General features: G+C 39.9%; 1 protein-coding gene across 7 annotated transcripts in view; it reads left to right on the top strand.

The window, feature by feature from the left end:
* Positions 1 to 11,475: 11,475 nt before the first annotated feature.
* LOC139413024 (bromodomain adjacent to zinc finger domain protein 2B-like) overlaps positions 11,476 to 12,956 on the top strand; it is a 71,678-nt gene continuing 70,197 nt past the window's right edge. For all 7 annotated transcript variants that reach the window (XM_071160001.1, XM_071160000.1, XM_071159998.1 and 4 more), the window contains exon 1: positions 11,476 to 11,641. The gene's annotated coding sequence lies outside the window, so the exon portion shown is untranslated. The remainder of the gene's footprint in view (positions 11,642 to 12,956) is intronic.

Raw genomic sequence — 12,956 nt, 5'->3', positions numbered from 1 at the left:
TCTCAACTGAATCAACCTATATGTGAGGATGGCTATTTTCCGTCCTCCTCTTTAGATCGAACAGAGAGGATGAAAAACCGTATAATACATATTATATTATACAGTATATGATATAATAACCTACTTTGGTTTAAACTGTTATATATATAATTCATATTATGTCTCAAACCCAGCTGGTTCTGGTAAATAAAATAAAAAAATAAACGTCCCCAAAAGCATATATATTTTTTTCAAATAATTTACCTCCATCCTCCTCGACTTCACAAGTCTAAAGAAGCCACTGATGATGATGGTGATGACGATTATGATGAAGGAGTCTATATGGATACATACTGAGCTAAGTGTTATGATAGTTGCTAATTTACCATTGATGATTCGGGCAGCGATTGCTACTACATCCCATGTCTCCCTAGTTTAATTGGGGTGGCCCGTAGCCTAGCGGTTAAGTGTGTCGGGCCAGTAACCGAATGATTGCTGGTTTGAATCCCTGAGACGGCAAGGTAGACAAACCTGCCATTATACCCTTGAGCAAGGTGGGGAACCCCCAACAACTGCTCCCTGGGTGCCGATTATGTGAAAGTTGATTAAGGGAGCCCTCAGCACCTCTCTGACTCAGAGGGGTTGAGTTAAATTTGAAACACACATTTTGGTTGAATGCATTCAGTTGTGCAACTGACTAGGTATCCCCCTTTCCCTAAATATTACGAAATGTAGGCCTAATGATTCATGCCCTCATGATGTACAGCAGGTATCACATTGTTCACAAAGTACTGTAGTTTAGACTATTGTTTTATGCTGACAATCAGAAATTGTTTTGACAACCTAAAAAAAAAATGTAGTTATGTAGTAGATGGACTTAAATAGCCTACCACAGCCATTGAAATAGAATCTGTAAAACGGGTTAGTCTTAGATGTTCTATGGATTCTATTTCTATGACTGCTATCACCATCTTTGACCACATACACTCATGAGCTGTTCATAGGGATAGCCACTAGGGGGCGCATCGTCTAACGTTTGAATCCAACCACCTTGTAAAACAGATTGTGCTCTTCTATTATTTGGATGTTACAGGCATGTTTGTTTTGTCACCAAGGTAATTAATGCCTTTGCCAACAGCTCTAATGAGCTTTATTTGAATAATTGACATAAAAGGTCTTGTAGACCTTCTAATGAAAAGAAGTCAAGGAAAAAATAAATCACAAGGTCAATACAGTACTTTTTTTAATTCATTTGCATTTATACGTTATGCATCCTTTGTACAATATGGTGCAATTAATTTAATGAATTGTTCATTAGAGTAAAGCCTCAGAATATTCCATTTAATTGTGACAATTTCAGATAATTCTCTCATTCTGAGATCTGTATTATTTTCCACTTAAAATAAATACATCTCAATGTCAACATTTAATTTTTGTTTTAAGAAAGTCCCACAGATGGTAAACCACGATGAGCTAAACAAGCTGGGTTGTGAACTGGAGGGTATGTGAAGGATAGTGTTGGAGGTCAGAGGTCAGGTGTTGGATGGAGGAGTGAACACGCTTAACCGTATTGCTTTACAACAGATGAATATGTAGAAGCCAAGGTCAACAAGATGCTCGACCGATACACCCCCATCCACAGAGTGTGCCATTATTACTAACTCCACGGGCCGATGGCGTGGCGATCAGTTCAGGTGTAAATCCAGCACAAGGCTAATAGCTTGAGGTCAAGGAGAGAGTGGTGCCTCAGATTAATGGCTGACAAAAAAGGACACATGACCTAGTGTCCTGATGAAGTGCAAGGCTCGATGAAATGGGTGGCTTTGGGGTGAGCCTCAATTGTATTTCCTTGATTCCTCACATCTTCCCCCTTTGTCTCCTTCTCAAAACACACAAGGTTCCTCCCCCCTGATCTTTATTATTCCAATGCGTTTCGAGAAGGAGGCAAGGAGAGAGGACGCAAGGAACTAAGGAAATATAATTGAGATTCACACCTAGTCTACCGTTGCGGCTGGTCTCAGCCCTTACTCTTCCATTCACGGCATCATGTGCTCTCCTCCGCCGATGTCGCTTATTGAACAACAAAATAACATTCCTTGTAGCCATTTTTCATTCATGTTTACTTTGAAAGGGGAGATGTTTTTTTACATTTTCCATTGGGGGTATCAGCAAGTATTTTAGCATAGGAACATTTTAGATTGTGGGCATGTAGGCAAAAATATAATATAGAGCCCAGTGAGGAAACTTGATCCACACTGCTTCAGAGACACTGAGCTGTCACTCTCAATTTCTACCTCATTGAAGAGGGTAGTGGTCTAATAGCAGGCCAAATGTCTACTTTTCAACCAAGAGAGATAACGAGAAGGGAATAGGGCTACATGTATGTTGCGTTGCCAGTTCTAATCCTGCATAATCAATCAACCAATGTCTCACCAGACTCTCGGATATATCAAATGTTAGTTTGGTGCAAACTGCAACAAACTGTTACTGAGTTACAGAATGGTGCGCTATAGAAACACAAGCTAGATTATCAGTCTTAACGAGTGCTAGAGAGCCGTTAGACACAGACTAGCTCCAAGAATGTCTGGACTTCTCCAGCGGTGTAATCACAAAGGAATGCCCTGAGACATTTCTGCTTTTCCTCCACCACAGCCTTTCTTTCCCACGGCTGCTCCAGGTCTTGAGAATCTCTTGGCCCGCTACTCTCACTGACTCTGTTCCTGGAGGGACACACGTGAATATGCCACAAAGGGATCCTTTATTAGAGAGGAGCACTCCACGACCTCAGTGTGAACGGGGATCACAAAGGGTTTGAATATGCCTCAATTCCGAATCACCTTGAACTCGAAACATTAGCCCTGATGACGGAATGTTATACGCGGTCCAAATAGGACATGTTGTTTCAAAGTTGTTAAAACATTAGGGACTTTTTAATTGGAAGGAATTACATAGATAGTGGTTTATTTAGAATAAATGACTTTATACTCCATTGATAATAATCTACACATTTGAAAGAAAAAAAAACCTAGAGAAACCCTATGGGATGAGATATCTTGTTTTCAAATGAATCCTTTGAGACGCCAAGTCATTACAATTACAAAGACAATGCACTTAAAACACTAATAAAGAAGCCCGCTGTAAGGTTTAAATGAAGCCACCCTGACAGCTAGGGGTCCTTTCATTTCAGCTTTCATTAGACTGTTTTAATAATTCAAGCAGTCAATCACACTTCATTACATGGAATCATAAGAAACCTTCGTCCGAGCTCAGAGGCCTCGAAAACAGTTAAATCCTTAGACATTTTTTCCCATCTTTATTCTCCCCAGACACATCGTGCCAGATGTCATCTACTTTAGCCTCTCCCTCTCTCAGTCCTTCTCCCCTGTCTCGTCCCTGCTGCTCTTTGTTCAGATGAGCTCTTTCTGAGAGGAGCACACAAACGCGCACACGCACACACCCACAGGAGTGATGATGTCACCGTTGTGATCATTACTGTAGTGTGTGTTGTGGCGGTGGCCTATTTTTGACCAGGCAGGCGTCGTGAAGGGCAGTCCAAACGTCTGCCTCAATGCTGCTGCCTCGAGGAACAGCGACCTGCCACCATTAATTAATACACATACAGTGACACACCACCATTAGCACAACACAAGACTAAAGAAGCCCGGACACACAAGACTGTGTTCCTTTTGACAAGACTGTGTTACTTTTGACAAAAGCCTACAGTTGAAAAGATGTGTGAGTAAATTATATCTAAGTTCAATAGTTAGAAATTCATCCTTCAGCAAAACACCAATGAAAAATAGGCTATAGGATATTTTTAGTCTATTACAAAGCTGTGAATATCACACATCTCTCTAGTTTTACTCTTTCTATGAAGGACAATATTGCAGTGGAGTAGCTGGAATGGCCATCTGACTAAGAGGTGAACTCCCACACGCCCTCGGGGATCAGCCAACTGGGAAAACATGATAGAGAAGAGACTGTAGAAAATGTGTGGTAATATCCAGACAAAAGGGGAGCTGTGAAACATGAGAACGCGAGGCTCGTTTTCTGTGGGAGATTAATGTTTCTCTCTCTTCTCCAAGGCTATTTCCTTCCATGTCTGGTGTCATCCATGTGGAAACATCCTGTAAGCAAAGGACAATGTTCCCATAGTCTATTCTGCCTCTGAGCTGATGAGTTTTCGTACTGTGTACGTCCAGAGAAATGCAGAGTATTTCTACATAGAGTAGAAGTTGAATGATGCACAGGAGACTGAATACTATCTAGGTCCCAGAAAAGAGCGTGAATAAAAGGTGTACATGTTTGAAATGAGGTGAAGTGGGCTGTGTGTGAGAAATTAATAGCCTCTCTAAGATGCGTTAGAATAGTGGTATAATCAACCTTGAAAACTAGCACAAAATGTCACAACAAAACCCTACTAGATCACAGTTTTATCTCGATTCTGAAATCCATGCCATGAAATGTCACATTTCATCCTCTTGAACACACTGTAAAAAATAAGTGCATGATGGGAATAAAAATCTCAACCTGCAGAATAAAAAAAATATATATATAATTAAAAAAATAAATATATATATATATAAAATAAACACAGCTTTGGTGAAGCAGTGTTCTAGTACAAAGAGACAGAGCACAAGATGGGATGGAGGAAGGGAGGGAGAGAGAGAGAGAGAGAGAGAGCGAGAGAGAGAGAGAGAGAGAGAGAGAGAGAGAGAGAGAAAGAGAGAGAGAGAGAGAGAGAGAGAGAGAGAGAGAGAGAAGGCTGCCAGTTTTGACAGATATATTTCTGAAGACTGTATGGGTTTACAATATCCAGGGATTTAATGTTTAAAATGTGTTGGCCAAACAATAACTTAAATTCCCCCTAAAGGCTCTATCAAATGAAATTAGCTTTACAAACGTTGGCAAGCACTAAAACTGAAAGCAAATCTCCCCGAAAATGGATCTGCTGTTCAAGGTTGTGTTTCTAACCCTCCCATGACAAACAACTATCTTATTTCTAGAGAAACAGAATATTGCAGGGTCTTCTTTTCTTGATAGATCCATATTCCACCAAATGTTTTCTCCATGTCAATCCTGCCAATGTTTTTCTTCCTCCTTTAGATAATTCACACTTTCTTCAGATAAAGTAACATACAACATTAGCATTTAAAACGTAATTATACCTGGCCAAGGACTGTAGAAACCGTAGAAAAGGAAATGTACTGTCTCTGTAATTCCTGTCAGATCTAGTATGTTTGTCTTTCTCCATAATGAGTAGCAGCCATGTAGACAAGAGGATATGACGTAGGCAGGTTGTAGAATTAGTGTCCTGTTAGTATGAGTGTATAATGTCATCTCTCTAGCTGAAAGCACGGTCAACCTAATGACAGATAAGACTCCCTGTCCACAAACATTCCCCAAACAAACAGCGTCTATTTTTACCTCTGTCCTGCACTTGCCTAAGGTAAACACAGAGTACATCCGAAATGGCACCCTTTTCCCTAAATAGTGCATTACCTTTGATAAGAGCCCCTGTCTCTGATTGAAAGGAGTGCACAGCATAGGGAATAGACCGTGTGGGCCCTGGTCAAAAGTAGTGCACTATAAAGGGAATAGGGTGCCATTTGGGATGCAGACGTTGTCAGTTTTGAGTGCTTTTAGCAAATGGAAAACTGCTGACATCCAGTGGTATGTTTGCACACACATTTGGCCGGGTGAAGATGTGTTTTTATTTGATTCCGGGCCATTTTGCTGCTTCGCTGAGGTGATGGTGACATTTTGCCGTGATCTCATTCTCTCTGTGAAGAGATGCATCATTCTGAGGCCATGACTTGTTTCTTTACTTTCCTGGCACTAATGACTGCTTTCCCACAAAGGAAGCAGCAGCTCACCGAGTGTGTGTGTGTGTGTGTGTGTGTGTGTGTGTGTGTGTGTGTGTGTGTGTGTGTGTGTGTGTGTGTGTGTGTGTGTGTACGTGCGTGCAAATGTCTTTCTCTCCCTCTGTCTCTCTCTTTCTCTCTGTCACAGTGTCACTCTCTCTCTCCCTCTCTTTCCCTCTCTCCCTGTACGACAGCGTATGAGAGTGTGTCTGAAATAATGAGTCATTCTTTACTAGGCTGCTATCCTGATGATTGTAAATTATTTCTCACTACTGGATTACATCATGAAACGATTACAGCCTTATTCAATCAAACCTGGAAATCTGGAAAAACCCACATTCTGCCTGTGCCAAGAGGAAACCATTTTGAATGGATACAGATTAGTTTATGTTTGTTTTACACAGTAAACATTGCTTTATTGAGCAACATGAATCCAAGTGTTTTTGACTTGTATCTGTGAATCCCTGTTACGTTGTTACAATGTTGTGAATAAGACCCTAAGAGGCTTTCTATCTACAGTATATTGTACCTGACCTTTCTCTTTCTTCTCTCTCCTATGAGTGACAGACGGTGTGATGGACGACTGAAAGCCTTTGCGGTGCCAAAAATACTCAAGACATAAAGGCATCTCATCTCTAACATCCTCTGACCCGCCTACTGTAGCCGGCCTTGTGCCCAGGTCAAGGGTTAATGCATTCTTCACTGTCACAATGAATTCCCATGAGCCACTTGTGGTAGTGTGGACTAGCATTGCTGCCTGCAGCTCCCAGTGTTCAAAAGTGGAGTGGTGTGCATCACTGGCTCTGGCTACCATTACATTATTGCAAACCCCTCTTAGCCAGTGGTTGGAAGACACTGATCAATAGCTCTGTTTTCATCTCGCTTAATTGCAGAATTTCATGACAGTGAATGAGTAGGTCTATGCCACGGCATTGCTTGCAGCACAACACTAAGCTAGGAGAGTTGAGGGTTGAGCTTCGATGAATTTTCAAATCGTGTTTGTATGTTAATGCATTCATTAGATGTTTGAAATGCAAATGTGGATCTTAAAAAGGAATATTGTATGTAAACAACTTGTCTGACATAACTAATGTGTTATTATGTTCTTTATTGGTCCCTTGGTGTTACAACAATACAGTTCAATTCATTGACTTTCTTCATCGTTACGTTTCCCAATCAAACCAGTTCTAGGCTTACTGAAGATGTAGGCTATTGGAGGAATGTTACAAACGAGACAGAAATTAGCACGATAGAGCTAATAGATTTATGGCTCCTGTAAATTGATTTAATATGGTAGATTAAAGCACCCCTAGTGTAGTACTGGTGGTGGACTTAAATGAAAGGAGTACAAGGTATCAACTGTGCTTGTCTGTATTGAAATAACACAATATTTATTTTATTTTTATTTAACCTTTATTTATCTAGGCAAGTCAGTTAAGAACAAATTCTTATTTACAATGACGTCCCAGGAACGATAGGTTAACTGCCTTGTTCAGGGGCAGAAATATAAAGAGACTATTCTCTTAATTTCAGTTAGTGGCTATTTATTCATTCAGTGCCTTTATGTGGGACATAACAAGAGGACTTTAATTCAATTATGTTGAACGACAACCTTAGGGCCAGTTTTTCAGTTAGAGAGAAAGAGCGAGGACCTTGTTTTCAGCTCTCACAGAAAATGTGTGTCGTTGAAATTAAACTCCTCTGTGTTGCTGGAAGGTTTCTGTGTTTAATGGAAACCAGGAGGGAGTGAGTGGGGTTTAGTGTAAGCTACAGAGGAGATGAATCTGTATTCCCTGAATGTGTCTCAGGCTAAAATCAATAAATGCAATGCAAGCACAGCTCCCCGCTTCCCTCTCTCCTGATGGGTGTCCCTGTCTTTCCTTGGACTAATAGAACAATAATAATGAAATCCAAATCCCCACATTATAATTTGTTTTGCATCAGTCTCAGGAGAGATCTTCTTTAGCAGTTTATTTTAGTGGCTCATTATACTTCCTAATCAAGACATAGACAGACAACCTGTTTGCCCTTCCCCCACCCTCCCCTCTCTACCCTGAAGTGTGCTTGCTCGCATTGCGGTCATCGTGCTGGCACTTATTATGTTACAAGTGACCGAGGTAGGGACAACGTTCTCAGTGCGTGCAAAGAGGACCCAGCCAGGCTACCCGGGCAGGCAAAGAGTGCTTCTTCTTTTAATGATGCATCTCAGAGAGGTGCACATACACCCCTCTCCCTCCCATCCCTCCACCACCACTAGCACCCCACGTACCCGCCCCCCTGTGCTCTCTTTAACGAAGATTCTCCAATGCAATTAAGATTCCCTGCGTCTTGCTGCTACAGTATGAAAAAAACACAGCCACTGTCATTTCTCATGTCTTGTCAGTCCCTGGCTGCTGATGATGAAGCGGGGGAGGGATAATTTACCCGTTGCCACTGGCCACAGCACTGTGTGGGTGAGGAGCAACCAACCCCCATCTCAACAGGTAATGGAGAGGAGGGGGAGAAGGAAAATCAATGGCCAAAGAGCATGGAGAAGGAGCTTATAAAATGGCTTTACGTTTCAATAGCTGAATAAGGGCATTTGGTGGCCATCCTCTAAATTCAGCTAGGGGGGACTGTCCATGGACCTTCACATTTCTTTTAACTGTGTTCATTGCCACATGCTTGGTGCTTGTCCTTGAGTGTAGATGGGTTTTCCTTTAGAGACAGATTATTATCGCAAATGATTTGCATTTAGGTGATTGCAATAGTCATTTTCGGTGTTTAGATAATGTTATAGTAATGCATCCTAGATATCACCTAATTGCAACTCCTTTAAACGAATGCTCTTTTCAAACTAACATTGAAAATCATGCACAATATTATTGGTCTCTTGTGATACATAGGGATACATAGCTATTGGCTTAAGTGACACAAAAGAAGCACTCTATTCTATTCTCATTCACTCATTTCATCCACTGAGTGGTTAGCATCTCTATGGTGAGAGGGTGCCCTTACAACAACAAAAACACATTAAAAGTCACATGGGGGGGAAAAACACATGTGCATTTAATCATTTCAATTTCCACATTTTTCCATGATCCCCCATCAAGTTTTCATTGATATTAATGGCACAAAAGTAACTCAGTCCAGAGGATTGCACCATATAATAACACTATTACTCTATTAAAGGTGTTTAAAGCGGCAATCCTTAATTGAAACATTAAGAAAGTGTCCTCCCCGCCACAGTTTCAGTAAAAAGCTGAGTGAAGAGGCTGGAGAAATGCAACCACTCTCAAATCCATAGACTATGCTGTGGATGCAAGGACTGGCCATCAATGATTTCAAAATGATAGTTTAAACCATGTTTTTTTTGGCTATAGAGTGGTTGTTTAAATATACTTTGTTTACAAACATTGGAGTAAAACAAGCGTATATTTGGGGTTCTGATGGGGTAGGACAGTTGAACTAAGCTCATGAGGCAAAATACGTCGCATTGTTCAAGAATCAATGGGTACATATCATTAATTTACAAGTCCAAAAATGGATGTAGCAACTAAGGAATGCCCCTTTAACACAAAGTGGCCTTCATACAGCAGAACTATATGGCAATTTAAACGTGACCCGTTAGTTAACCTGTCCGAAAATGTTTAATTCTGTCCACTGTTCCACGAATGCCCTGCAAAATCATTCCCTTGTCCTGCATTTGGGCTTTTTAGATGTGGTCACCATAATTCCAGCAGTGGAAACATTGCTATTGCAACATCTTTTCACATGTGATGAAAATAACATTATTTCAACCCCACATGTGAACTTGCAAAATACTTTCACATGTGGAGTTTTCTTGCATGTGAAACAATTCATTTCATTTTGACTTTCCCATGTAGAATTGCAAGTTCACATGTGAAAAACAATGATATGCAAACATCGAATTTGCCGTTTTATATGTGAAAAAATGTTCACGTGAAAATCTCATTTTCACATGTGGAATTTCAAGTTGAGGTGAAAAACAATCACATGTGGACGTTTCTCGCATATGAAACTGCAAATGTGATTTTCACATGTGAAAGTGAGATTTTTTCACATGGAGTGTTTTTTTTACGTGTGAACCTGCAAATTAGATTTTTAAACGTGATTGAATTTCACATTTAAACTCGGAATTCGTGGAAGTACATTTTCAAGTGAATGTTTTTCACATAGAACTACACAGCAAATTTTCACGTGTGCACGTTTATAACATCTGAAACCGCAAAAAAATGTTCAATGCGAATGTCACCTGAAACTGCAATTCACCTGTGAGGTGAAAACATGTCATTCTCCTCAAATGTGAAAAGGTGGTGTTAACATGTGAAGTCTACATTTTATACATGTGAAAATATGGTTTCACATGTGAAATTTAAGCTCAACATGTGAAAACAGCCAAACAAATTAAGGGTGGGGCCAGGGACATGTAAACAGAGCAGAGCAGTTGTACCCATTCCATTTTTAACCACTCATCCCGTTGTTGTTTTCCAGTTCAATGAAATAACATGGCTGCCTGCACCCCCGTCTGACTGACTAAAACCTTGTCTGGGTCACAGGGCCCATGCTCAGCCTGTTGCTTATTATGTGTTCAGAGACAGAGGTATAGAGCGTACAATTAGGCACACAGATGGCTGTTGTGTCTTTGCCATGCAATGGTATTGATCTTCTCCTTAGGAAAAAGATCTGTGTATTTCTCCCCTGGATTTTCTGTTTTGCAAGTGCGTTTTGTTTGAAAACCAAAAGGCAACATTTGCACAAGTACCTCCCACTTATTCTAGTTGTAAATCATTGGAAGTGGCATTAAGGGGATACTTTGATCACATTTAGGATTATCTTTTGAGGGTTCATCTGTCACTATAAACCTAAACAGATTATGAAAACACACATAACGATTTGGGCAACAGTTTCACTGTTTATTCTGTCCCAAGATGAGGAAAGACACAATGTGAGAGTTAATATTAAATATTAACCAAATTTGAGCATCACATGTACTGTCACAGATGATGACCAAACACATTTTGAGCATTCATTTCAATCCCACACATGCATGCGTTTTAAAACAGCAATGCACAGTTTTAAAAAAACATGTTTTATTATAGGATTTCCATAGACAGCATGTTTATGTTAATAATAAATCATACATTTCCCTGATACTTGGAATCACATTAACGTGACTAGTTGATCTCTAGCCTGTGGAACAGGCACTGAAAGTAATCTTTCTAATTTAAGAAGTTTCAGTCATTCCATACATGATTTGCATTATGCAGGTCATCTATTAATAATACCCATGATGATGAACAATCAATTACATAACTTGAAAAACAAAACAAATAAACAAACAAAACAAGCCAATAAGATTCCTCATCCTTGAATCAATTCAATAGACGCTTTTGTTTGTTCTTGTTTTTCCCCCCGTCACATTAGCATATGGTGTAGCCCTAATCATAGTTCAACTGTCTAAACGTAGTGTACTATTATTTTCCTAAGTAAAACAAACATTGATCTATATTAATGTCAAATACAAGTTTTCTTTTGTGGCAGCATGTAAGCTGACGTCACATTGGTTCCTTGAAGTGGAGCTGAATAAACCTTGAGAAGAGTCTCCTTCAATCTGCTGTTAGTAACTAACACACACACACTCACTCACACCGAGACTCAATTACTGCCCAATTCCTTTCTTTATCATCTGTTACCGGCCTCTTTCAAAACGAAATCGAAAAGAGACTAGAAGGCTACACGAAGTATTACTTGAAACAAAATCCCGTTGGAAATAAGTATTAGTGTCGAAACTAAAGGTAAGTGTCCTCTTATTTCAAGGTGGGGGTAAAGAAGACGGTCTGTTATATCATAGAACAAGCGATGTAGCTGGCTTGATTTGTTTCGCGAGGCGAGCTGTAGTTTCTTTGCTTACTGCGTGTGTCCCTCAATCGTCAACTGCACATTGATAGAAACTTATCAAATGGATACAATGTTATTCTAAGCAATCGGCATGTGCGCCTTTGCTGCATGGTAAAATAATAGGCTACACCAAAGTTGTTTTGTAGAGTAAACGGGAGTTTTTTTTGTCGTTGCTCAGATCAAGCTAGTTTGTGACCTGATAGTCGGAATCGTCTTTGTGTCCTCTCTCGTGCGCTTTAATTGAACTGTTCTATTATTATTATTATTTTTAAATAAAAAACAGTTTTATTTAGTTCAGGAAAACTTTTTTTGACGATGTTTTTACCCACTGTTGTACATAAGTTGGCCAGTATTTTTTTGTGCACATTTAAAGGAACGAAATGTGGGAGTCAATGAAGGTAGGGAGCACAAGCTACCTTTGGTCTATTTAGCTGTCCGTTTACAGACAGGGCAAAATCCGAGCTAATAGCTCCTCAATGCGAAAATAAAATAATTAGTAAGCACAAACATAAATACTTGATTTAACTATACAACAGATTGTGTTGTGGTTTGCCAGGTAAAATTACATATCTTATTAGTCAAATCAGTTTGATGTTTTTGTCGAGTTTCAGGCTCTTTTTTTTTTTTTTTTTTACAACTGGCTAAAGCTATCTTTTGTTGCTTCCTCAAACAAGAAGCAGCTGCTGCCTGGCCGAGTTGTTGAAATGTATCCCTTTGTGTATATTACAATATCCTCCATTTTTCTGCCCTTCCAAACAACAAGCTTTTTCGCCATCTTGGTTGATTTAAATTCCCTAAGCACCCCTACGCTTGAAGGAAACGTATCCATGTTTTACCTAGAGAAAGTTTAAACTAGACTATGGGAAAAGAAATGTAGACGGTGACGTCATGTGAAGTTTTAAGAGAAATGTAGGCAACGTTTAACCTGTGATTGGAAGGAGGAACAATTTGGTGTTACGTTTGAAGGAGAGTGGGATTCAGCTACAACGTTACAGTGACATTATGCAGTGTTGCAAGAATCGGATGCGTGTTTTTGAACACGCAGAATACACAAACGGTGTGTTTTAATGCCGTAGTGACAGGTGGAGATGCCATGCAAAACTGCCTTTTTAACCTAGATTTTTTTCTCTCTCACTGGACTTGGTTAGGTGCTTTCTACATGCACTTTTTCTAGTTTATCAATGACACTTTGATAAAGGTGTTATTTGTCAC

This window comes from Oncorhynchus clarkii, chromosome 7 (genome assembly GCF_045791955.1).
Source record: "Oncorhynchus clarkii lewisi isolate Uvic-CL-2024 chromosome 7, UVic_Ocla_1.0, whole genome shotgun sequence".
Classification (NCBI taxonomy): domain Eukaryota; kingdom Metazoa; phylum Chordata; class Actinopteri; order Salmoniformes; family Salmonidae; genus Oncorhynchus; species Oncorhynchus clarkii.
The sequence above is the reverse complement of the archived record's forward strand: the minus strand, read 5'-3'. Positions and strand labels throughout refer to the sequence as shown.